The 25,056-nt window shown below is 34.8% G+C and overlaps 1 long non-coding RNA gene across 1 annotated transcript; it reads left to right on the top strand.

Annotated features, from left to right (window-relative positions):
* Nucleotides 1–1,849: 1,849 nt before the first annotated feature.
* Nucleotides 1,850–3,164, top strand: LOC139862319 (uncharacterized). The gene is made up of 3 exons (XR_011764132.1): nt 1,850–1,952; nt 2,509–2,568; nt 3,017–3,164. It is a non-coding gene; the product is annotated as an uncharacterized lncRNA (long non-coding RNA).
* Nucleotides 3,165–25,056: the final 21,892 nt, after the last annotated feature.

Genomic DNA, 25,056 nt, shown 5'->3' with positions numbered 1-25,056 from the left:
GATATAAGAGGGAGAATTTGAGAGAGATTAAAAATGAATTTGGCTAGCTAATCACATATGCCAAATAATTTCATGAAAATTATTACGTACATTTTTTGTGGAATTTAAATTTTATCTTTATTTGTTATTAACCTTATCTTATTTATTTATTTATTTATTTTTATGTTATATTGTTTTACGCTTTTAAAGTTCTTGAGATCACGTAAGAGTCGTTGCGGTAAAATGAACTGTTATAGTGTTGTGAAATTTTATGGAAAATTATGTTGACGTGACAATGTTATGAAATTATGGATCTTTGTGGTAAATGTTGTGTTGTGGACTTGTGGTATTGCGAGTGATGGGATAGAATATAATGTAATTGATAGTTTGATGAATAAATATATAAAAAATCAAATTAAAAATTATCCAATTAAATAACATTCCTTCCCTGTATCTCATCGTGGTGTGCCTTTCAGCGCCCCGAATAACTTAACAACATCACACTAACATAAACCCAAACGAGGGTGTTGTGGTTGCCACATAGAAAACAGTAATGTCGTCGTTGTTGCCTAATAAATGGTCTAATAAGACTTGTAATAGATTATATTTCTTTCTTCTATCAAATAAATAAATGATAAATAAATGATGTGATATGAACTATTTCGCTATATTTTGTATATATATACAATAAAAAATTCCGGCATTATTGAAAACATATCGGGTTGATTTTAATATTGTGAATTATCTTTAAAATTACCTCAATGAAAATATACTCTAAAATTAAAGACTAGTAATAAAAGTAAATTCTTATTAAGATTGGTATCTTTCAATTAACTTTTATTTTTATGTGTTTAAAATTAAAACATCTTTAGTTGCATACGGTTCGCCTCTGTTCCAGAGCTATAGTTTAGAAATAAAAGACATGAATTTAGAAAAAAGAAAATATAGAAAGAGTTTTGTTCTTGAGGTTTTTAAGCTCATAAAGGGAATGAAGTGGAAAAAATATTGTCTCTAATTTTTTCTCCAGCGGTTCCATTCGAATCAGAAGGATCTTACTTTATTTCCTTTCATTTCTATTCACTTCATTTCTATTCTTTGGTAAAAATCTGGAACAAAGTGTTAAGTTTGGATACGGTTAAAATCAAACACTAAAAAAAATCATAATTTATGTAATAATAATAATAATAATAATAAATCGATTTTTGATATTCGAATTGCTTTTTCAACAATATATATTAATAATAAAAATTAACGCTAATGATCTATGTGGTTTACCCTAAATTATGCGGATGACTGTGTACTAATTTTTGACGCGGTTGGTTACTGCAGGTTGTAAAGGTTATGCCGAAGGTCCTTGTCACTAACAATTCTTAAATTTTTCTGTTGGTCACTGCAGGTTGCAAAAGGCATGTATTGTAATATGATTTCTTATTCTTCTGTCATCGTCGCCTTTGTGCTCACCATAATTGTGACAACCTAGTTATGGGCCTAGATGAAATAGGTATATTGTGTTATTTTTATTATTATAATTTAAATACCATATTTAAATTATGAGTAATTTATATGATTTAAATATAAGTGAAATAATAGATTATGAGTTGATAATTTATTATGTGACTAAATTAATGTGCTCGTGACGATGGTCACTATAAAATATTTGTTTGTGTGATTGGATCTCGAAAGGGCTGCTTATCAAGGTGCGTTGTGTTTCAGAGAACATATAAGAAAACTACTACGTATTTAATAATAAGGAGATTACCATGTGATGAATTAATTTATTCGGTGGTCCCTGTGATCTTTTGTATTATTCGTTTTATTTCTATCTTATCCCAACTACCTCATTCCTACTTTTGTAACCACACACATATACATAAGAACACACCCTTATTATAAACCCTTATCATAAATTATAATTTGATATTTAATTCTCTAATCCTATCTAAAGTGATGATTGACGAGCTGGACAAAGAAAGGTAAGGTATTAACATGATGTTAACTAAATTTAATTGTGCATAAATTATATGATTTTTTTTATTAGCCTTTCTATGTTCGTGAAACAAGCATATATCATATGCTTGACTTCAAATTAAGGAAATTGATGTTGTTTTGTTGATGTGATTTAACGAACTCCAAACAAGATGTATGATATGTCTTTGTGTTAATTTAACTTTGTTAATATTTAGTTTTCATAACTTTTGTTATAAATAGGGTAGTGACCAAATTTTGTGGTTTGATGTATATGCTTAAATTGATTATGATTATAGCTTGGTTATGATATAAGTATAATTCGGGTATACTTTATTTGTGTTAAATTTGTATAAATTGTGATTTAAGTTTGAGGGTTTATGTTTGTATAAATTGGGGATTTTGGTACTTTGATCCTAAATCTTGTGTATAATTATTAGAGCTTAGTGATTTTGAGTAAGGAATATGTGTATATATGTTTTGTGAATATTTTCTGTTAAATGTGAAGCGCGATTCAACACTTGAACGCTATACTAACTTGAGATATTTTGTGATGATTCTCAGGTGATAGACGAAAAGGTGAAGACTCAGTGATATAAGACAACTGAGTGCTTGTGCTTCAAGGTGAGTGGGATTATCTTTATGGATGTGATTATATAGCGACAAGTAAAGTGATCAGTGCCATGCTTATAATTAGACTGTGTAATGAGTCTGCGACCAATATTGTGACTATATGTGATTATGTGCGCACCAGTGAACGTCGAGGTGTTTTGTGTGACGTAAGAGGTCAATGATATTTACCTTGTGTATTTAGGGTGATAGTATTGGGTCCAAGTGTTACTGATTAGTGGTATAGTGTGAATGACGAGTGCGTCACGTCTGGAAGACTATACTAGTGATTCAGTAGTGTGGACTATCGGTATATTCCAGCTTGATCAGCTATGGGTTGCCGGTCCTCTTGTGTATGACTTTAAGTGATTAGTGACTAGTGCCTTTAAGCTGTGCTTGATGCTTATAGTGATGTCCACCTAGATATTGTCATTCACTTAGCGTTATGCTAATTCCCCCACAGTGTTTTGCTCTGCAGATATAGGTTAGCAACTTTTGGTGGGTTTTGCAAGGCAAGTGAAGATGTTTGACACAGTGTATAACTCTGATGTTTTGTAATAATCTATATGGTCAACTGGTTTGTATTAATAACGTAACACCTGTGATTTCGTGCAATCATATTACTATGTAGTAATATATGATGTGTAAACTTTAAAGTCTTCCGTTGTGAGTGTTTACAAAAAATGTGTATGTAAAAAGTACGGTGTTACAAGTTGATATCAGAGCATAGGTTTGGCAGTATGTGCACTGTGTACGTGACTTACTCTCAAACTTATGAATGTGTCGTGTCGAACATCCGAGTGGGGAATAAGTGAATGTAGAGATATGTGCCTAGGTGATTGTGCTTAGTGATAGGTGTTAACAGGTTATCAACTAAGCTTTTGTGAGATGATGTGTTTGCAGACAGGTATGGCTGACCAGACCAGAAATAATAATGCCCCTGTGACTCCCGGACCCGGTATATTTAGAGCGCCATCAGTGGAACATAGTCCCGAAAGTGATCCAGATGAATATGTTCATCAGTTAGAAAGTCAATTACAGGAAACTCGAGAAAAGGTAAAGGAATTGGAGGCCCACATCAGGCATTCAGCTTGGTGTCTGAAGCTAATGATCCACCGATACCACCAAGGTTTACTGGTACTCATTATACATCTGGCCCATCGGGTAGTGCTTCTCAACCACCCCAGTCGCAACCTCAAGTTCTACCTCAAGTGCCATCTCAATTTTCCCAACAATACCAGTACCCTCTTCAATATCAGTACACGACAACGAATCCATTTCAAACTCCTATGTTTCAGCAAGTGGTGAAGGAGAAGAAAAAGTGTACGTTCAAGCAGTTTATGGATTGTAAGCCCTCGGAGTATTTGGGTCATCGCGATCTGATTGTGACAATGAATTGGTTAAGGGAAGTTGAAAGGGCACTGAAAGCTTGTCAATGTGAACCAGAATTACGGGTAACTTATGCTTGGCTTAACGACGAGGTTCAAAGCAAAGTCGAGATCAAACAACTAAGGTTTAGGGAGCTCATCTCTTGTCAAGAGGGGACTCCGGTTAATAGACTTAGGGTTTTAGAGAGATATAAAGAAGCCAAAAGAGAAGCTAAGAAGGCTGTAGCTCGTGCAAAAGAAAAGGCATACCAAGATTTGTACATGAAACTAAACTCCAAAGAGGGAGCAAATGATATATATAGAATTGCCAAAGCTAGGGAGCGAAGGCGCAGGGATCTAGATAACATCAAGTTTATCAAAAATGAAGGTGGTCAAACCCTAGTAAAGGAAGACGAAATTAGGAAAAGATGGGAAGAGTATTTCTCATCTCTTTTCACTGGGGGAAGATCTCAGCGTTACGAAGAGTTGCTAGGCTCTGATAGAGATCAGTTCCGGAACAACATAGAGTGTGAGAGGATCAACGAAGAGGAAGTAAGATTGGCACTACGAAAGATGGGGAGAAATAAAGCTGTGGGGCCAGACCAGATCCCTATTGAGGCGTGGCGGTGCCTTGGAGATGATGGTGTTAGGTGGTTGACTTGCCTTTTCAACAAGACGCTTCGAAGCTCTAAAATGCCTATGGAGTGGAGGGTGAGCGAGACTATCCCCATCTATAAGAACAAGGGGGACGCTCAAAGCTGCAGCAACTATAGAGGCATAAAACTACTTAGCCATACTATGAAGCTTTGGGAGAGAGTGATTGAGACTAGAATGCGAAGCGAAACAAATGTTTCGGAAAACCAATTTGGTTTCATGCCAGGGCGCTCGTCGATGGAGGCAATCCATATTATTAGGAACCTAATGGAGAAGTATAGAGAAAAACAAAAGAACTTGGAGATGGTTTTCTTAGACTTGGAAAAGGCATATGATTGCGTTCCACGAAACTTGATTTGGAAGACCCTTAATGGTAGAAGTATCCCGAGTACATATATTAGTGTTATTAGGGATATGTACGATGGGGCGAAGTCTTGCGTTCGAACGCTGGTTGGAAGTACCGAAGTCTTCCCAATAGAAGTAGGCTTGCATCAAGGTTCGGCCCTCAGCCCTTTTCTTTTTGCTTTGATCCTTGATGAGCTTTCTCGAGGGATACAAGAGTGTATCCCTTGGTGCTTGATCTTTGCCGATGATATTGTGCTTGTGGCCGAATCTAAGGAGGAGCTTAATAGAAGACTGGAGCAATGGAGAGTGGCCTTAGAAAGTAATGGTTTACTAATTAGTAGACAAAAGACGGAATATCTTAGATGTGATTTTGATAGGATCATTGAACAAGAGGATGGAGTGAACATCTGCATTGGAGACCAGATCTTGCATCCGCAAACCTCGTTTAGATACCTAGGCTCGATGCTCCACAAATCGGGGAGGATCGATGAAGACGTGACACACCGTATTAAAGTAGGGTGGATGAAATGGAGGGCAGCGACTGGGGTCTTATGCGACAAGAAGATCCCTCTAAAGCTGAAAGGGAAATTTTACAAGGTGGCAATTAGACCTGCTATGCTATATGGATCAGAATGTTGGCCAATGACGAAGGCACAAGAGAGAAGGATGGAGGTGGCAGAGATGAGGATGCTGAGGTGGATATGCGGTAAAACAATGCTAGATATGATCCCAAATAGCGTTTTTAGGGAGAACCTGAAAGTCAGAAGCATCATCGACAAGCTAAGAGAAGAACGACTTCGATGGTTTGGACATGTGAAGAGGCGACCCCCTACTGCACCTGTTAGGAGAATCGAGGCACTGACGGTTGACGGAGTAAGGAGAGGGGGTAGACCTACTCGTAGGTGGGATGATAGAATTAAGCTCGACTTGAAGGAACTTTTATTGACCGAGGACATGACTTCTGATAGGCTTACGTGGAGGACTAGAATTAGAATAGACGAGTAGGTTGTTGTTTGTTTTGCGTTTGTGGGTCTGTGTGTTTGTGTGTTTACCTGGACCTCTTCTTGGTTTTGTGTATGTATGTATGTGCTGGTTCGTATGAGTTTGTTTGGTTGTAGGGTATGTATGTTTGCTTGTGTTGGTTTGTTTGCATGTTTATGTTTAGGGTTTGGGTTATGGTTGCTAGCATGTGATGTAGGTATGTTTTTGGGTATGCATGTTTATGTTTGTTGGTATGCGTGCTTTTTTGTTGGCCGTCATGTCTATGGTTGTATGCTCGTATGTTCTCGTATGTATGTATGCGTATGCAGGTATGTTGGTATGTAGTGTAGCATTTCCCGTCATCCCTTGAGCTTCGCACGGCAGTCTAAGGTACGTTCCCATATATATATATATATATATATATATATATATATATATATATATATATATATATATATATATATATATATATATATATATATATATTTATATTTTATGGCTCTACTAAGTGAGTCAACGGCAAGCATCGATTTATTGGCGACTTTACCGCCACTTAGAGCCTAAATTAAACCCCAGGCATGATGTAAAACCCATGAAGATTTGATCTCACCATTTTCATGGCGTCTCGTTTGTATCGTTTTTTTTTTTTTTTTTTTTTTTTTTTTTTTTTTTTTTTTTACTTTCTGGCCGGAGGTCCCTGGAAGCAATCTCTCTATCTGACGAATATAGAGAGAAAGGAATTTCTCTACTCTTGGGAGTGTTACACTCGGGGTGGAGAAATGATCGCTCTTTATTCTAGGATAGAGGAAGGATTGTCTACGATCAACCTCCCCCATACCCCACATTGGTGGGATTGGGTATTGTTGTTGTTGTTGTTGTTATGCTAGCCGACTGTTAAAGAATCGAGCTATGGTTTGGTGGGATACAATTACTGCTCCGTTGTCTGAAGAGCAACTCAATCAGGTCACATGGAAACAATTTGCTGCAAAGGTCCAAGAACAGTACTGCATTGCATTTGATATCAATCGATTGAAGCAAGAGTTCATGCAAATGACGATGACTGAAGAAATGATAATCCATGAAGCGTTTGAGCAATTTATGGACAAGTTAAGGTTTGTGCATCAGTGGACACCTGACGAACAATCCAGAGTGCACCGGTTTGTAGAAGTGAGTATCGTACGATTGCAAGACTTGCTACGACTTTGTCACAGGCGCATATGTTGGCAAAGATAATTGAAAGTGACATTAAGGTGGCCAGAAGTGTGAAAACTGAAAGTGTGTCGTAAGTGAAACTAGCGGCAAGTCAGTCTAGCTAGCAGTCAAAAAAATCAATTCGATTTAAGCCAAAAGGGCAATCTATCCAGGGTGGATCAGTGTCAAGTGGTCAGAAGACATGGTGTAGAATGTGTAAGCATTCACATAGCGGGCAGTGTTCAACATTAACGAAACGGTGTTTGCGTTGTGGTATAGTGGGATATGAGCCTCAAGATTGTTCGTTTAATAATAATGTGTGTTGGAACTTTAATAAAGAGGGTCACAGATCTGCAGAGTGTCCAGCTGCGAGAAAGAGTTATTCCGGGGAGGGGTCCAGGTCAGGGGTACGTGCTGTGTCAGCTGGGGGATCATCTGCTTCCTTTGTGGGGCAGAAGCGCAAGAATCCTCCACAACCTGAAGCTAGAGCCTTTCAGATGTCAGTAGACGCTGCCACTGCTACTGACGATGCAATCACCGGTATGTTCTTAGTAAATTCTTTGCCGGCTCGTGTACTATTTGACTGTGGATCAAATTGCTCGTTTGTGTCAACTACATTTTGTGCTAAGTTAAATGTGCCTGTTAGTTTAATAAATGAACCCTTAAGTGTCGAAGTGGGTGACGGTAGGATAGTTCCAGTTACAAAGTTTGTGTCTGGAATTACTATTGACATAGAGGGTAGTCTTTTCCCTGTGACTTGTTTAGTGATGCCTATACCAAGCTTTGATGTAGTTTCAGGCATGAATTGGCTTAGTGACCATAAGGCCAGTATTAAGTGCGATAGGAAAGTTATTTCTTTTCCGGTAGATGGTGGAAAACGGGTAGTGGCTCGTGGTGATCGTGGTGGGTTTCGTTGTCCATTATTGTCGATGATGAAAGCTCGGAAATCTTTGTCCAAAGGATGTGATTTTTTCTTAGCTTATGTGATCGATGTAAAAAAGGAAAAGAAAGTAGTGTCCAATATTCCTGTGGTGTCTGAATATCGAGAAGTGTTCCCAGATGAATTACCAGGCTTACCGCTGATCAGGGAAGTTGAATATAAGATCGAGTTAGTGCCAGGGGCTATTCCAGTTGCCAAAGCTCCGTATAGATTAGCTCCTTCAGAAATTAGAGAAATGATGTCCCAAATTCAAGAACTGTTGGACCGCAGGTTCATTCGTCCGAGTTCTTCACCGTGGGGTGCACCTGTAGTGACCCGAACTTTTCCATGTTTATATATATATTAAATGAAATTGTTATTTACATGATTAAGTGTTTCTAACATGTTAAGCAATCAAACTTGTTAAGACTTGATTAATTTAAATAGGTTTCATATAGACAATTGACCACCCAAGTTGACTGGTGATTCACGAACGTTAAAACTTGTAAAAACTATATGATGACATATATATGATTATATATATAGTTAACATGATATTATGATAAGTAAGTATCTCATTAGGTATTTTAACAATGAGTTATATACATAAAATTGAGTTTATTGAATTAAGAAACTCGAAACGATATATATAACGATTATCGTTATAACAACGTCTTACTAAATACATATGAAGCATATTAAGATATTGATACACTATGTTTAATCATGATAAATGATAAGTAAACATGTCATTAAGTATATTAACAATGAACTACATATGTAAAAACAAGACTACTAACTTAATGATTTCGAAACGAGACATATATGTAACGATTATCGTTGTAACAACATTTAACTGTATATATATCATACTAAGATATATTAATATATCATAATATCATGATAATGTAATAATTTAACATCTCTTTAGATATAATAAACAATGGGTTAACAACATTTAACAAGATCGTTAACCTAAAGGTTTCAAAACAACATTTACATGTAACGACTAACGATGACTTAACGACTCAGTTAAAATGTATGTATATGTAGTGTTTTAATATGTATTCATACACTTATGAAAGACTTTAAGACACTTATAAAAATACTTCTACTTAACAAAAATGCTTACAATTACATCCTCGTTCAGTTTCATCAACAATTCTACTCGTATGCACCTGTATTCGTACTCGTACAATACACAGCTTTTAGATGTATGTACTATTGGTATATACACTCCAATGATCAGCTCTTAGCAGCTTATGTGAGTCACCTAACACATGCGGGAACCAACATTTGGCAACTAGCATGAAATATCTCATAAAATTACAAAAATATTAGTAATCATTCATGACTTATTTACATGTAAACAAAATTACACATCCTTTATATCTAATCCGTATACCAACAACCAAAAACACCTACAAACACTTTAATTCTTCAATTTTCTTCATCTAATTGATCTCTCTCAAGTTCTATCTTCCAGTTCTATGTGTTCTTCATAAATTCTATAAGTTCTAGTTTCATAAAATCAAGAATACTTCCAAGTTTGCTAGCTTACTTTCAATCTTGTAAAGTGATCATTCAACCTCAAGAAATCTTTCTTGTTTACAGTAATATATCTTTCTAATACAAGGTAATACTCATATTCAAACTTTGATTCAATTTCTATAACTATAACAATCTTATTTCGAGTGGAAATCTTACTTGAACTTGTTTTCGTGTCATGATTCTGCTTCAAGAACTTTCAAGCCATCCAAGGATCCTTTGAAGCTAGATCTATTTTTATCAATTCCAGTAGGTTTATCCACAAAACCTGAGGTAGTAATGATGTTCATAACATCATTCGATTCATATATATAAAACTACCTTATTCGAAGGTTTAAACTTGAAATCACTAGAACATAGTTTAGTTAATTCTAAACTTGTTTGCAAACAAAAGTTAATCCTTCTAAATTGACTTTTAAAATCAACTAAACACATGTTCTATATCTATATGATATGCTAACTTAATGATTTAAAACCTGAAAACACGAAAAACACCCTAAAACCGGACATACGCCGTCGTAGTAACACCGCGGGCTGTTTTGGGTTTGATAATTAAAAACTATGATAAACTTTGATTTAAAAGTTGTTCTTCTGGGAAAATTATTTTTCTTATGAACATGAAACTATATCCAAAAATCATGGTTAAACTCAAAGTGGAAGTATGTTTTTCAAAATGGTCATCAAGACGTCGTTCTTTCGACTGAAATGACTACCTCATATAAAAATGACTTGTAACTTATATTTCTGACTATAAACATATAATTTTTCTGTTTAGATTCATAAAATATAGTTCAATATGAAACCATAGCAATTTGATTTATTCTAAACAGATTTAAAACGAAGAAGTTATGGGTAAAACAATATTGGATATTTTTTGATTGTTGTAGCTACGGGAAATATTGTAACAATTCTATACAAATCATATCCTAGCTAACTTATATTGTATTATACATGTATTCTAATATATTATGTAATCTTGGGATACCATAGACACGTATGCAAATGTTTTGACATATCATATCGACCCATGTATATATATTATTTGGAACAACCATAGACACTCTATATGCAGTAATGTTTGAGTTAGCTATACAGGGTTGAGGTTGATTCCAAAAATATATATACTTTGAGTTGTGATCTATCCTGAGACGTGTATACACTGGGTCGTGGATTGATTCAAGATAATATATATCAATTTATTTCTGTACATCTAACTATGGACAATTAGTTGTAGGTTACTAACGAGGACAGCTGACTTAATAAACTTAAAACATCAAAATGTATTAAAAATGTTGTAAATATATTTTGAACATACTTTGATATATATATATATGTATATATTTGTTATAGGTTCGTGAATTGACCAGTGGCCAAGTATTACTCCCGACGAAGTAAAAATCTGTGAAAGTGAGTTATAGTCCCACTTTTAAAATCTAATATTTTGGGATGAGAATACATGCAGTTTTATAAATGTTTTACGAAATAGACACAAGTAAATGAAACTACATTATATGGGTGAATGATCGAAGCCGAATATGCCCCTTTTGCTTGGTAGCTTAAGAATTAGTAAACCGATCTACTAATTGACGCGAATCCTAAAGATAGATCTATTAGGCCTAACGAATCCCATCCAAAGTACCGGATGCTTTAGTACTTCGATGTTGTTTTATCATGTCCGAAGGATTTCCCGGAATGATAGGGGATATTCTTATATGCATCTTGTTAATGTCAGTTACCAGGTGTTCACCATATGAATTATTTTTATCTCTATGTATGGGATGTATATTGAAATATGAAATCTTGTGGTCTATTATTATGATTTGATAATATATAGGTTAAACCTATAACTCACCAACATTTTTGTTGACGTTTCAAGCATGTTTATTCTCAGGTGATTATTAAGAGCTTCCGCTGTTGCATACTAAAATAAGGACAAGATTTGGAGCCCATGCTTGTATGATATTATGTAAAAACTGCATTCAAGAAACTTATTTTTGATGTAATACATTCTTATTGTAAACCATTATGTAATGGTCGTGTGTAAACGGTATATTTTAGATTATCATTATTTGATAATCTACGTAATGCTTTTTAAACCTTTATAGATAAAATAAAGGTTATGGTTGTTTTAAAAACGAATGCAGTCTTTGAAAAATGTCTCATATATAGGTCAAAACCTCGCAACGAAATCAATTAATATGGAACGTTTATAATCAATATGAACGGAACATTTCAGTTGGTATCCGAGCGTCGGTCTTAGAGAACCATAAATTTGCATTAGTGTGTCTTATCGAGTTTGTTAGGATACATTAGTGAGTCTGGACTTCGACCGTGTTTTCTTTAAAAACGATTGCTTAACACTTTTGTTGGAAACTATATATTATTAACATGTAAATATTATGTGATATATTAACCTCTTAATGTGTTTGATATTGTGTGATAGATGTCTACCACTAGTACAAATCCCATCGATTCACCTAATAATAATGAAGAGTCGAATATATTTTGAGAAGATTCACAAATTCCCGAAGAGGAGCCGGAAGAAGAGGAACCGGAAGAGGAGGAACCGGAAGAGGAGAAACCAGAAGAAGAAGAGGTTCCGGAGGAAGAAATATTGATACCTATAGTAAATCGATTAAATAAAAGAAAATCCTCAACCAACGGACCAAAGTTAATAATGGTCAATGGTGTTTCCGCCAAGGAAGCAAAATATTGGGAAGATTATCAATTTTCCGATGAATCGGATCCCGATGAGGATTCGGATGATGTTATTGAAATTACCTCGACTCAATTTAATAAAGCGAAAGAAAATAATAAGGGAAAAGGTATAAAAATAGAGAAACCCGATTCCAACCCCGATGAACTTTATATGTATTTGCAACATCCGTATTTCTTAAAATGTAACAATGACCCGGGAACCTCTAAACCACCAGGTTTTTCTAAACCATTGTGGAAAATGACAGCTCGTATTAGAGGAACACCATATATTCCTAGAAAATTAGGAAAACGAACCAAGTCCGAAGAAGAAGAAACCAGTGATTCAGATTAGAGTGTTGTAATCATGTTGTGTATTATATGTATTGTAGTGTGTGTGTACTTTTATGTTCTATGTAAAAATTGCTTGTATTGTTTGTTAATTATCTTTTACGAATCTAATCCTTCTCTATTTTACAGTATAAAAACAAAATGGACGTTAAGGGTAGACAACCGAATATTTTAGAAGATCTACCAGAGGATATGATTGAGGAAATCTTGTCTAGAGTCGGTCAAAATTCATCAGCACAATTAATTATGGCAAAATTAACTTTTCAAATATTTGAAAGACTTTCCAGAAATGTCTTAGTTTATAAAAGGCTTTCCTTTGATAGGTGAGGTATATCACATTGGGGAGACCGTAAGTTACGGCGTATTTTTTTTAAAGCGTTAAATGCAGGGAACCCAAATGCAATTTTACGCTACGGGTTAAGAACCTATTTTGACTCAACATATCCCAACATAGGATTTCGTGAATTAGAAAAAGCTTCTAACATGCAACATAAAGAAGCATGCTTACGGGTTAGTGATGTTCGCTTCTTACCAAAGTGAGAAAAAGAACATCGGATTGCAGCTTTTAAATAAAACCTTCCCATAAGTGACGAATTCAGTAGTTGGGGTGAGAAACAAGGTTTTTAGATTATTACGGTACTGTTGGACATTACGAAACCCTCGTCCTTTTGACAACATTACAACATGCTGCCTAGCTAATGGTCATAAAGGTTATTTTCCACAAGACCAAGGATGGGAAGTCGTCTTAGTAAAACCAGAATGCATGACTTGTTTCTGGACTTATGAATTACGTGTCTTTATTTCCTTTGCTGAACAACTTGCGTATTAACTAGATTTATCTTCAAAACTGTCATGTATCAAAGTGTACTATATTTCATGTTATATGTAATATAACGATGTTGTAAGTTTGAAGAATATTTATATGTGATATATTATTATAATCAGTTTTTCATATGGAATTGTAGTAGTTGAATTGTATATTAGCTACTAAGTATGAACTTAACGGGTAGGTAGTACCTGAATTTAAACTTATAAAACGCTAATATGAAGAAAAAGCTTTTATAAATGAGTTCATATTATGCTACGAAATACTATTGACTACTCTTAATATTCTGTATGATTAACTCGATTCAGTTGGCTATTTTGAAGGAAATGGCACCGACTACTCGACACACCATGAATATGAGCGAAGAGGAATTTCGTACCTTTCTTGCTGCAAACATATCTGCAGTACAGGCTGCACTACATACCAACAATAACTCTGAATCTAGCAATGCAGCTAACGGTGCAAGAAATCGTGTAGGATGCTCCTACAAAGAATTCACTGCTTGCAAACCTTTGGAATTTGATGGAACCGAAGGACCAATTGGATTGAAACGGTGGACCGAGAAAGTAGAATCGGTGTTTGCCATAAGTAAGTGTACTGAAGAGGACAAAGTTAAGTACGCTACGCATACCTTCACAGGTACTGCGTTAACGTGGTGGAACACCTATCTTGAACAGGTAGGACAAAATGCTGCTTACGCACTACCGTGGTCGGCATTCAAGCAATTGATGAACGAGCAGTACCGTCCTAAAAACGAAGTCAATAAGCTCAAGGTAGAGCTTAGAGAGTTACGAACACAAGGGTTCGACATTACCACGTATGAACGACGATTCACAGAGTTGTGCCTATTGTGTCCGGGAGCGTTCGAAGATGAAGAAAAGAAGATCGACGCGTTTGTAAAAGGGTTACCAGTAAGGATTCAAGAAGATGTGAGTTCACACGAGCCCGCTTCCATACAAAAGGCAAGTCGAATGGCTCATAAACTCATAAATCAGATTGAGGGAAGAATTAAAGAGCAGGCGGCCGAAGAAGCCAACACGAAACAACTCAAGAGGAAGTGTGAGGAAAACGGTGACAAGAGTCACCAGTACAACAATAATAACAATTACAACCACAATTGCAACAACTATCCCAACAACCGCAACAACAATCGCAACAATAACCGCAATCCTAACAATAACTACAACAAACATCCCAACAACAACAACTACAACAACTGTTTCAACAACAATAACAATCCCAACAACAACCTCAATAACAACAACGGCAACAAAAACCAAAAACAGCCATGTCATAGGTGTGAAGAAAATCATCAGGGGTTTTGCACGACATTTTGCAATAGGTGTAAAAGAAATGGTCATAGCGTGACAAAGTGTGAGGTCTACGGACCAAAGTTTAACAGAACTAAAGGAACAAATAGTGTCGGAACAAGTAATGCCGGAACGAATAGTGTCAGAGCAAGTAATACCAACGCTGTTTGTTATAAATGTGGAAAACCAGGCCACATTATTAGAAATTGCCCGAATCAGGGGAATACTAATGGGCAGGGCCGTGGAAAAGTTTTCAATATTAATGCAGCAGAAGCACAGGAAGACCCGGAGCTTATTACGGGTACGTTTCTTATTGACGATAAATCTGCTTATGTTTTATTTGATTCGGGTGCGGATAGAAGCTATATGAGTTGAGAATTTTGTGCTAAATTAAGTTGCCCATTGACGCCTTTGGATAATAAATTTTTACTCGAATTAGCAAATGGTAAATTAATTTCAGCAGATAATATAAGTCGGGATAGAGAAATTAAACTGGGTGATGAAACGTTTAAGATTGATTTAATACCAGTCGAGTTAGGGAGTTTTGATGTAATAATTGGCATGGACTGGTTGAAGAAGGTAAGAGCAGAGGTCGTTTGTTTCAAAAATGCGATTCGCATTATGCGTGAAAAAGGAAAACCTTTAATGGTGTACGGAGAAAAGAACAACGCGAAGTTAAATCTTATTAGTAGTTTGAAGGCGCAAAAACTAATAAGAAAAGGTTGTTACATCATTCTAGCACACATCGAGGAAGTTAAACCTGAAGAAAAGAACGTCAGTGATGTTCCCGTCGCAGAAGAATTTTCCGATGTATTTTTGAAAGAATTACTGGGATTACCCCCACATCGATCCGTTGAATTTCAAATAGACCTTGTACCAGGAGCTGCACCAATAGCTCATGCTCCATACAGACTCGTACCCAGCGAAATGAAAGAATTACAAAGTCAGTTATAGGAACTTTTAAAGCGTGGTTTCATTCGACCAAGTACATCACCATGAGGAGCTCCTGTTCTGTTTGTCAAGAAGAAAGATGGTACATTCAGGTTGTGTATCGACTACCGAGAGTTGAACAAACTTACCATCAAGAACCGTTACCCATTACCTAGAATCGACGACTTATTTGATCAACTACAAGGCTCGTCAGTTTATTCGAAGATCGATTTACATTCTGGATATCACCAAATGCTGGTGAAAGAGGATGACATTCCGAAGACTGCTTTTAGGACGCGTTACAGTCATTACGAGTTTATGGTTATGCCGTTTAGATTGACTAACGCACCAGCTATGTTCATGGACCTCATGAACCGAGTGTGTGGGCCATATCTTGACAAGTTTGTCATTGTTTTCATCGATGACATACTTATTTACTCGAAGAATGATCAATAGCATGAAGAACATTTGAGAAAAGTGCTAGAGTTGCTGAGAAAATAAAAAATGTACGCTAAGTTTTCAAAATGTGCATTTTGGTTGGAAGAAGTTCAATTCCTCGGTTACATAGTGAACAAAGAAGGTATTTAGGTGGATCCAGCAAAGATTGAAACCGTTAAAAAGTGGGAAACCCCAAAAACTCCGAAACACATACGCCAGTTTTTAGGACTAGCTGGTTACTACAGAAGGTTCATCCAAGACTTTTCCAGAATAGCAAAACCCTTGACTGCATTACGGCATAAAGGAAGGAAATTTGAATGGAAGGATGAACAAGAAAAAGCGTTTCAATTGTTGAAGAAAAAGTTAACTACGGCACCTATATTGTCATTACCTGAAGGGAATGATGATTTTGTGATATATTGTGACGCCTCAAAGCAAGGTCTCGATTGTGTATTAATGCAACGAACGAAAGTAATTGCTTATGCGTCTAGACAATGGAAGATTCATGAGCAGAATTATACGATGCATGATTTGGAATTAGGCGCGGTTGTTTTTGAATTAAAGACTTGGAGGCACTACTTATATGGGGTCAAAAGTATTATATATACCGACCATAAAAGTCTTCAACACATATTTTATCAGAAACAACTGAACATGAGGCAGCGCAGATGGATTGAATTGTTGAATGATTATGACTTTGAGATTCGTTGTCACCTAAGGAAGGCAAATGTGGTAGCCGAAGCCTTGAGCAGAAAGGACAGAGAACCCATTCGAGTAAAAGCTATGAATATAATGATTCACACTAACCTTACTACTCAAATAAAGGAGGCGCAACCAGGAGTTTTAAAAGAGGGAAATTTAAAGGATGAAATACCCAAAGGATCGGAGAAGCATCTTAATATTCGGGAAGACGGAACCCGGTATAGGGCTGAAAGGATTTGGGTACCAAAATTTGAAGATATGAGAGAAATGGTACTTAGAGAAGCTCATAAAACCAGGTACTCAATACATCCTGAAACGGGGAAGATGTACAAGGATCTCAAGAAACATTTTTGGTGGCCGGGTATGAAAGCCGATGTTGCTAAATACGTAGGAGAATGTTTGACGTGTTCTAAGGTCAAAGCTGAGCATCAGAAACCATCAGGTCTACTTCAACAACTTGAAATCCCGAAATGGAAATGAGAAAACATTACCATGGATTTCATCACTAAATTGCCAAGGACTGCAAGTGGTTTTGATACTATTTGGGTAATAGTTGATCGTCTCACCAAATCAGCACACTTCCTGCCAAGAAGAGAAGATGACAAGATGGAGAAGTTAGCATGAATGTATTTGAAGGAAGTCGTCTCCAGACATGGAATGCCAATCTCTATTATCTCTGATAGGGATGGCAGATTTATTTCAAGATTCTGGCAGACATTACAGCAAGCATTAGTAACTCGTCTAGACATGAGTACTACCTATCATCCACAAACTGATGGGCAGAGTGAAAGGACGATACAAACGCTTGAAGACATGCTACGAGCATGTGTTATTGATTTCGGAAACAGTTGGGATCGACATCTACCGTTAGCAGAATTTTCCTACAACAACAGCTACCATTCAAGCATTGAGATGGCGCCGTTTGAAGCACTTTATGATAGAAAGTGCAGGTCTCCGATTTGTTGGAGTGAAGTGGGGGATAGACAGATTACGGGTCCGGAGATAATACAAGAAACTACCGAGAAGATCATCCAAATTCAACAACGGTTGAAAACCGCCCAAAGTCAACAAAAGAGCTACGCCGACATTAAAAGAAAATATATAGAATTTGAAATTGGAGAGATGGTCATGCTTAAGGTTGCACCTTGGAAAGGCGTTGTTCGATTTGGTAAAAGAGGGAAATTAAATCCAAGGTATATAGGACCATTTAAGATTATTGATCGTGTCGGACCAGTAGCTTACCGACTTGAATTACCACAACAACTCGCGGCTGTACATAACACTTTCCACGTCTCAAATTTGAAGAAATGTTTTGCTAAAGAAGATCTCACTATTCCGTTAGACGAAATCCAAATCAACGAAAAACTTCAATTCGTCGAAGAACCCGTCGAAATAATGGATCGTGAGGTTAAAAGACTTAAGAAAACAAGATACCAATTGTTAAAGTTCGATGGAATACTCGTAGAGGACCCGAGTTCACCTGAGAACAAGAAGATCATATGAAGAAGAAATACCCGCACTTATTTCCAGAAGATACGTCAACACCTCCAACTGCTTAAAATTTCGGGACGAAATTTATTTAACGGGTAGGTACTGTAGTGACCCGAACTTTTCCATGTTTATATATATTAAATGAAATTGTTATTTACATGATTAAGTGTTTCCAACATTCTAAGCAATCAAACTTGTTAAGACTTGATTAATTTAAAAAGGTTTCATATAGACAATTAACCACCCAAGTTGACCGGTGATTCACGAACGTTAAAACTTGTAAAAACTATATGATGACATATATATGATTATATATATAGTTAACATGATATTATGATAAGTAAGTATCTCATTAGGTATTTTAACAATGAGTTATATACATAAAATTGAGTTTATTGAATTAAGAAACTCGAAACGATATATATAACGATTATCGTTATAACAACGTCTTACTAAATACATATGAATCATATTAAGATATTGATACACTATGTTTAATAATGATAAATGATAAGTAAACATGTTATTAAGTGTATTAACAATGAACTACATATGTAAAAACAAGACTACTAACTTAATGATTTTGAAACGAGACATATATGTAACAATTATCGTTGTAACAACATTTAACTGTATATATATCATACTAAGATATATTAATATATCATAATATCATGATAATGTAATAATTTAACATCTCTTTAGATATAATAAACAATGGGTTAACAACATTTAACAAGATCGTTAACCTAAAGGTTTCAAAACAACATTTACATGTAACGACTAACGATGACTTAACGACTCAGTTAAAATGTATATACATGTAGTGTTTTAATATGTATTCATACACTTTTAAAATACTTCAAGACACTTATCAAAATACTTCTACTTAACAAAAATGCTTACAATTACATCCTCGTTCAGTTTCATCAACAATTCTACTCGTATGCACCCGTATTCGTACTCGTACAATACACAGCTTTTAGATGTATGTACTATTGGTATATACACTCTAATGATCAGCTCTTAGCAGCCCATGTGAGTCACCTAACACATGTGGGAACCATCATTTGGCAACTAGCATGAAATATCTCATAAAATTACAAAAATATTAGTAATCATTCATGACTTATTTACATGTAAACAAAATTACACATCCTTTATATCTAATCCATATACCAACGACCAAAAACACCTAAAAACACTTTCATTCTTCAATTTTCTTCATCTAATTGATCTCTCTCAAGTTCTATCTTCAAGTTCTAAGTGTTCTTCATAAATTCTATAAATTCTAGTTTCATAAAATCAAGAATACTTCCAAGTTTGCTAGCTTACTTCCAATCTTGTAAAGTGATCATCCAACCTCAAGAAATCTTTCTTATTTACAGTAAGATATCTTTCTAATATAAGATAATACTCATATTCAAACTTTTATTCCATTTCTATAACTATAACAATCAAATTTCGAATGGAAATCTTACTTGAACTTGTTTTCGTGTCATGATTCTGCTTCAAAAACTTTCAAACCATTCAAGGATCCTTTGAAGCTAGATCTATTTTTCTCAATTCCAGTAGGTTTATCCACAAAACTTGAGGTAGTAATGATGTTCATAACATCATTCAATTCATATATATAAAACTACCTTATTCGAAGGTTTAAACTTGAAATCACTAGAACATAGTTTAGTTAATTCTAAATTTGTTTGAAAACAAAAGTTAATCCTTCTAAATTGACTTTTAAAATCAACTAAACACATGTTCTATATCTATATGATATGCTAACTTAATGATTTAAAACCTGGAAACACGAAAAACACCGTAAAACCGGACATATGTCGTCGTAGTAACACCACGGGCTGTTTTGGGTTTGATAATTAAAAACTATGATAAACTTTGATTTAAAAGTTGTTCTTCTGGGAAAATGATTTTTCTTATGAACATGAAACTATATCCAAAAAACATGGTTAAACTCAAAGTGGAAGTATGTTTTTCAAAATGGTCATCAAGACGTCATTTTTTCGACTGAAATGACTACCTCTTACAAAAAAGACTTGTAACTTATATTTCCGACTATAAACCTATACTTTTTCTATTTAGATTCATAAAATAGAGTTCAATATAAAACCATAGCAATTTGATTCACTCAAAACGGATTTAAAACGAAGAAGTTATCGGTAAAACAAGATTGGATATTTTTTGATTGTTGTAGCTACGGGAAATATTGTAACAATTTTATACAAATCATATCCTAGCTAACTTATATTGTATTATACATGTATTCTAATATATTATGTAATCTTAGGATACCATAGACACGTATGCAAATGTTTTGACATATCATATCTACCCATGTATATATATTATTTGGAACAACCATAGACACTCTATATGCAGTAATGTTTGAGTTAGCTATACAGGGTTGAGGTTGATTCCAAAAATATATATACTTTGAGTTATGATCTAGCCTGAGACGTGTATAAACTGGGTCGTGGATTGATTCAAGATAATATATATCAATTTATTTCTGTACATCTAACTATGAACAACTAGTTGTAGGTTACTAACGAGGACAGCTGACTTAATAAACTTAAAACATCAAAATGTATTAGAAATGTTGTAAATATATGATGTATGCAGCGGGGTGTACAAAATAGTACTATATTTTACTACGAAATACGTTACAAATTACACAAGTTTTAATTATTTATTTACAAATGGGATATACCTAAACCTTGCTACAACACTATAGGCAGTGTACCTAATCGTACAGTAGTGTAGTTTTTAGTAAGTCTGGTTCGTTCCACAGGGAGCGGGCTTATTGCACACTATATTTTTAAACAATTATATTTGTACAAAATATATTATATTAATAATATATAAAAGGGGGTTTTTACCGTTTAATGACCGGTTTGTCAATTTTAAAACTTTAGTCGCAGTTAAAACCGAATGTAAAATAAATATAACTTAATTTAAAACGTAAAATAAATAACGATAATGAAATTTTGATAAATAAAAGTGCGATAATTAAAAAGTACGATAATTAAAAGTGCAATTAAATACAATAACAATAAATAAAAGTGCAATAATTAGAAGTGCAATTAAATATGAAAATAATGGAATTATGCTTATTTAAACTTCCATAATCATGATGTTTGACGTGTTGATTTTAGTTTTATGCCCATGGGTTAATTGTCCTTTTTCCTGGATTATTTAATATGTCCATACGGATTTGTCCATAATAGTCCATCAGTCATAAATATAAAGAGCGAAAACCTTCGTCAAATTATTCTTATTCCCGAAGTCATATATTCCAACTAATTGGGGATTCGAATTGTAACAAGATTTTAATACTCTGTTTAATGAATACACCAGGTTATCGACTGCGTGTAAACCAAGGTTTTACTACTTTGTTAACAATTTCACCAATTACCCTTGAATGTAATTCACCCCTGTTTCAACAAGTCTATTAACTATTAATCCAGTTCTGTGTCCGGTAAAATGAATAATTATTGGTATTTATAGATATCCCACCGATTGTACCCAGTCAAGCGTATGTGGTTATATATAAATACGTCAAATTATAAGTTTGTATATTAAATTAACAAGGTATTGTTTAGTTAATATAAAACCCATTAATAGCCCATAGTCTAATTTCCACAAGTGTCGTTCTTTTGTCCAAACCCCAATTATGGTACAAAGCACAATTACCCCTATCTTTAATATTTAGTCCAACATCATGATTACTTTGGCTCAAATAAGCATAATAATAACTTAAGTACGAGACATTAATTTAAAAAGGAGAACATAACTTACATTGAGTATTTATCGCGTAGTGTTACACGGACAGAATTTCGACTTCAAAAACCAGTAAAATAACCTTTATATAACCCGAACTAATCTAATATAAAACTACCCTATACTATATATATTATATATATATATATTTATTTATTTATTTATTTATTACAGAGTATTATTATTATTATTATTTTATATTTTTACTCGGCAGAATGCATGGCCTTTTATAGGCGTTTTGATTTCTGACAGCTCCGCGAGTCGTGGAGTTTTAAGCCTGCAAACTCTGCGAGTCGTGGAGTTTGAAAATCCAGCTCACATAATTTTGGAACCTTGCTTGTCGACATAATTTATATATAAATATAAAATATAAATAATTAATATAATTATTTATATATTATATTATATTCTTGTGCATAGTAGACTTGTAATTTTTAGTCCGTTGCGTCGGGCGTTGATAGTTGACTCATCTCCCGATTCCGGATTTTCGAACGTCCTTGCGTACTATTTTATATCGTGTACTTTGTGTTTTATAACTTGTACTCTTGTCATTTTTAGACGTTTCTCATCAATAAATTGAACCTTTTGAATTGTATCTTGTACATTTGAGCTTTTTGGACGTTTGTGTCTTCAAATCTTCGTTTTCGCCTTTTGTCTTCGCACTTATTTAATATAAACGATTACAACTTACAATAGGAAAATTACAACTAAATAATTTACATATTGGGAGGATATTGCTACTAAATATATGTTCATTTGGAGCACTATCAAATATCCCCACACTTGAACGTTGTTTGTCCTCAAGCAATACAGAACTTGAAATTAAATCACACGAATCACTTCTTTATTCTTCACACTTTATACATCAGTGATTTTGATACGGCGGTATAAACAATGATAGTAACGATGTGGTTTACAGTCCCACATGACTATGAAAATGTAGATCCTTAAGGAAACATTTGATCTTTTTGAAAATTTAATCTAGCTTTTACCCTAGATAAGTTTTCCGGAATAACCCTTCACCGGTGTTACAAAATATTTTTGTGGGTTTTGTGGGTTTCAGATTTGAAAATTTTAGCTCAAAACTTATGGTTTTGTGTCACCCACTTGCTAACCTTGTATTAGGAAAGCAACACGTCCAGTTTACTTGTCCCGTATATTACCTTTAGGTAAACTACCATCCGATTGTAAAGGAAAGCGATGAACAAGCAACTGTTAAGGCAATGTCCCGTGACTTGCTTTTGATTATGGTCTATAACGTGTCAGACACAATTACTATCCTTTGTAGGAGCAATAGTAAAGCTCACCCTTATAATTTTCCGGTCTGGCACAAGGTCCTGTCTTTGACCATGCTATGCAACCACCGTTCTTACGGTTGACACCCGATTTGGTTCAGGTGACCTAATGAATTCTAGGTGAATTCCTAGGATTTTACGTTCAATGGTAATGAATGCATTGAAAATAGGTTTTCAGAAAACAAATCGGTTTGTAATTTTGATCAAAATATTTTCTCGTTCAAGCTCGAGTTTAGATATCATTGAATTTCATGAGTTTGTAATTCTCAATCTTTAAGGTCAATCTCAAGGATTAAGTAATATCAGGCTTAAAAGTTGATTTTTAATCTTTAAGGAGATTATCCTTTCTGGGGATCTGATTCATTAGTCTTATCAAGCTAATTTGCACGGTGTCCCCCCATTGTACGAGATAAATCCTTCTCATGGTTAGGATAAATCTGACCACTTGGCGACCCTGTTTGATGCTGAGGTCCGTGGATTTCCTGCTGATTTTAGTGATGACTTTTCTAGATTTTTCGTCAACCTACAGCTGGTCTGGACGACAACTTCTTGACCTAAATCAAGAAGTGCGTGTCTTTTTCTGAAGACTTTACTTCCTTTTAATGATGGAATTGATTCATCGTGTAGATCCATCTTTTCTTTTCTTTCATCGGGTAAAATAGTTAATTTAGTCCAAAACAAAAGCACCTGCAATAAACTTTACAGAAACATGTGCTAGATAGTTTTTAATTGAATAACTAGGTACATTCTCCCCACACTTAGTTTCTTTCTTTGCCTTTTTATTCTTAAATAAATAAATTCAAGCGTTTTAGGGTGTTTCTCAATTTATGTCCTTTTTGAGGTAACGATAATTTCGGTATTAACACCTAATTTTCACCGTTCATAAATATATATAAACATGATTTTAAATTCATTTAGTTGAAATTTTTTCAAATTTTCATAAAATTTGGCGTATAAACCCGAGAGAATTTATAACCCTTCCCCACACTTGAGATCGTGCAATGCCCTCATTTGCATGAAATCAGACTCTAATTATAAATTCATGAGGGTGATTAGTATAGAAAAGTGATTGAAAATACCCAGTTTGTAATTACAAAGCTCGTCAAATGATAGATGGCGCGCCTCGTCGTTCATTCCTTCTTGTTTTATCACACATATTTTTCTTCAAAAACGGTTGCTTTTCTGAACTGTTTGCTAATCTTTGAATATACGTATTTTACCCTAAATTATCATGCATTTTTATTAATGAGTTATGCACTAACCCGAACCCTGAATTTAACGTTAAGTGAGGTTAGACTTCCCCACACTTAGCTGACGACATGTGAAGTCGGTAGAATGAGTTCCACGAATTAGAGTAGTGAGCTAGTTATTTACATCTCGGGTGGTGTATAATATATCAATGGGTTTAAAGTTTAGACCCACCCGATCGTCACTACCTATTTCTTTTTTAAGTGTAGCTTTTAGTAAATGGATATGTCTCTTTTCTGGTTCTTGGTCAAATGGATCGATATACACCGACATACTTATTTCTATAGGGTGGACAATTCCTAATATTTCCTTCCTTTTATTCTCGTGATCAAAGTTTTCACCTCTATTACCCGATTGGGTGAAATCCGAGGTGTCATTATCTATTAAAGCTCGTAGTTCATCTTTGGTAGATGACTCG

The sequence above is a fragment of the Rutidosis leptorrhynchoides genome, chromosome 1 (genome assembly GCF_046630445.1).
Source record: "Rutidosis leptorrhynchoides isolate AG116_Rl617_1_P2 chromosome 1, CSIRO_AGI_Rlap_v1, whole genome shotgun sequence".
Taxonomy (NCBI): Eukaryota; Viridiplantae; Streptophyta; class Magnoliopsida; order Asterales; family Asteraceae; genus Rutidosis; species Rutidosis leptorrhynchoides.
The sequence above is the reverse complement of the archived record's forward strand: the minus strand, read 5'-3'. Positions and strand labels throughout refer to the sequence as shown.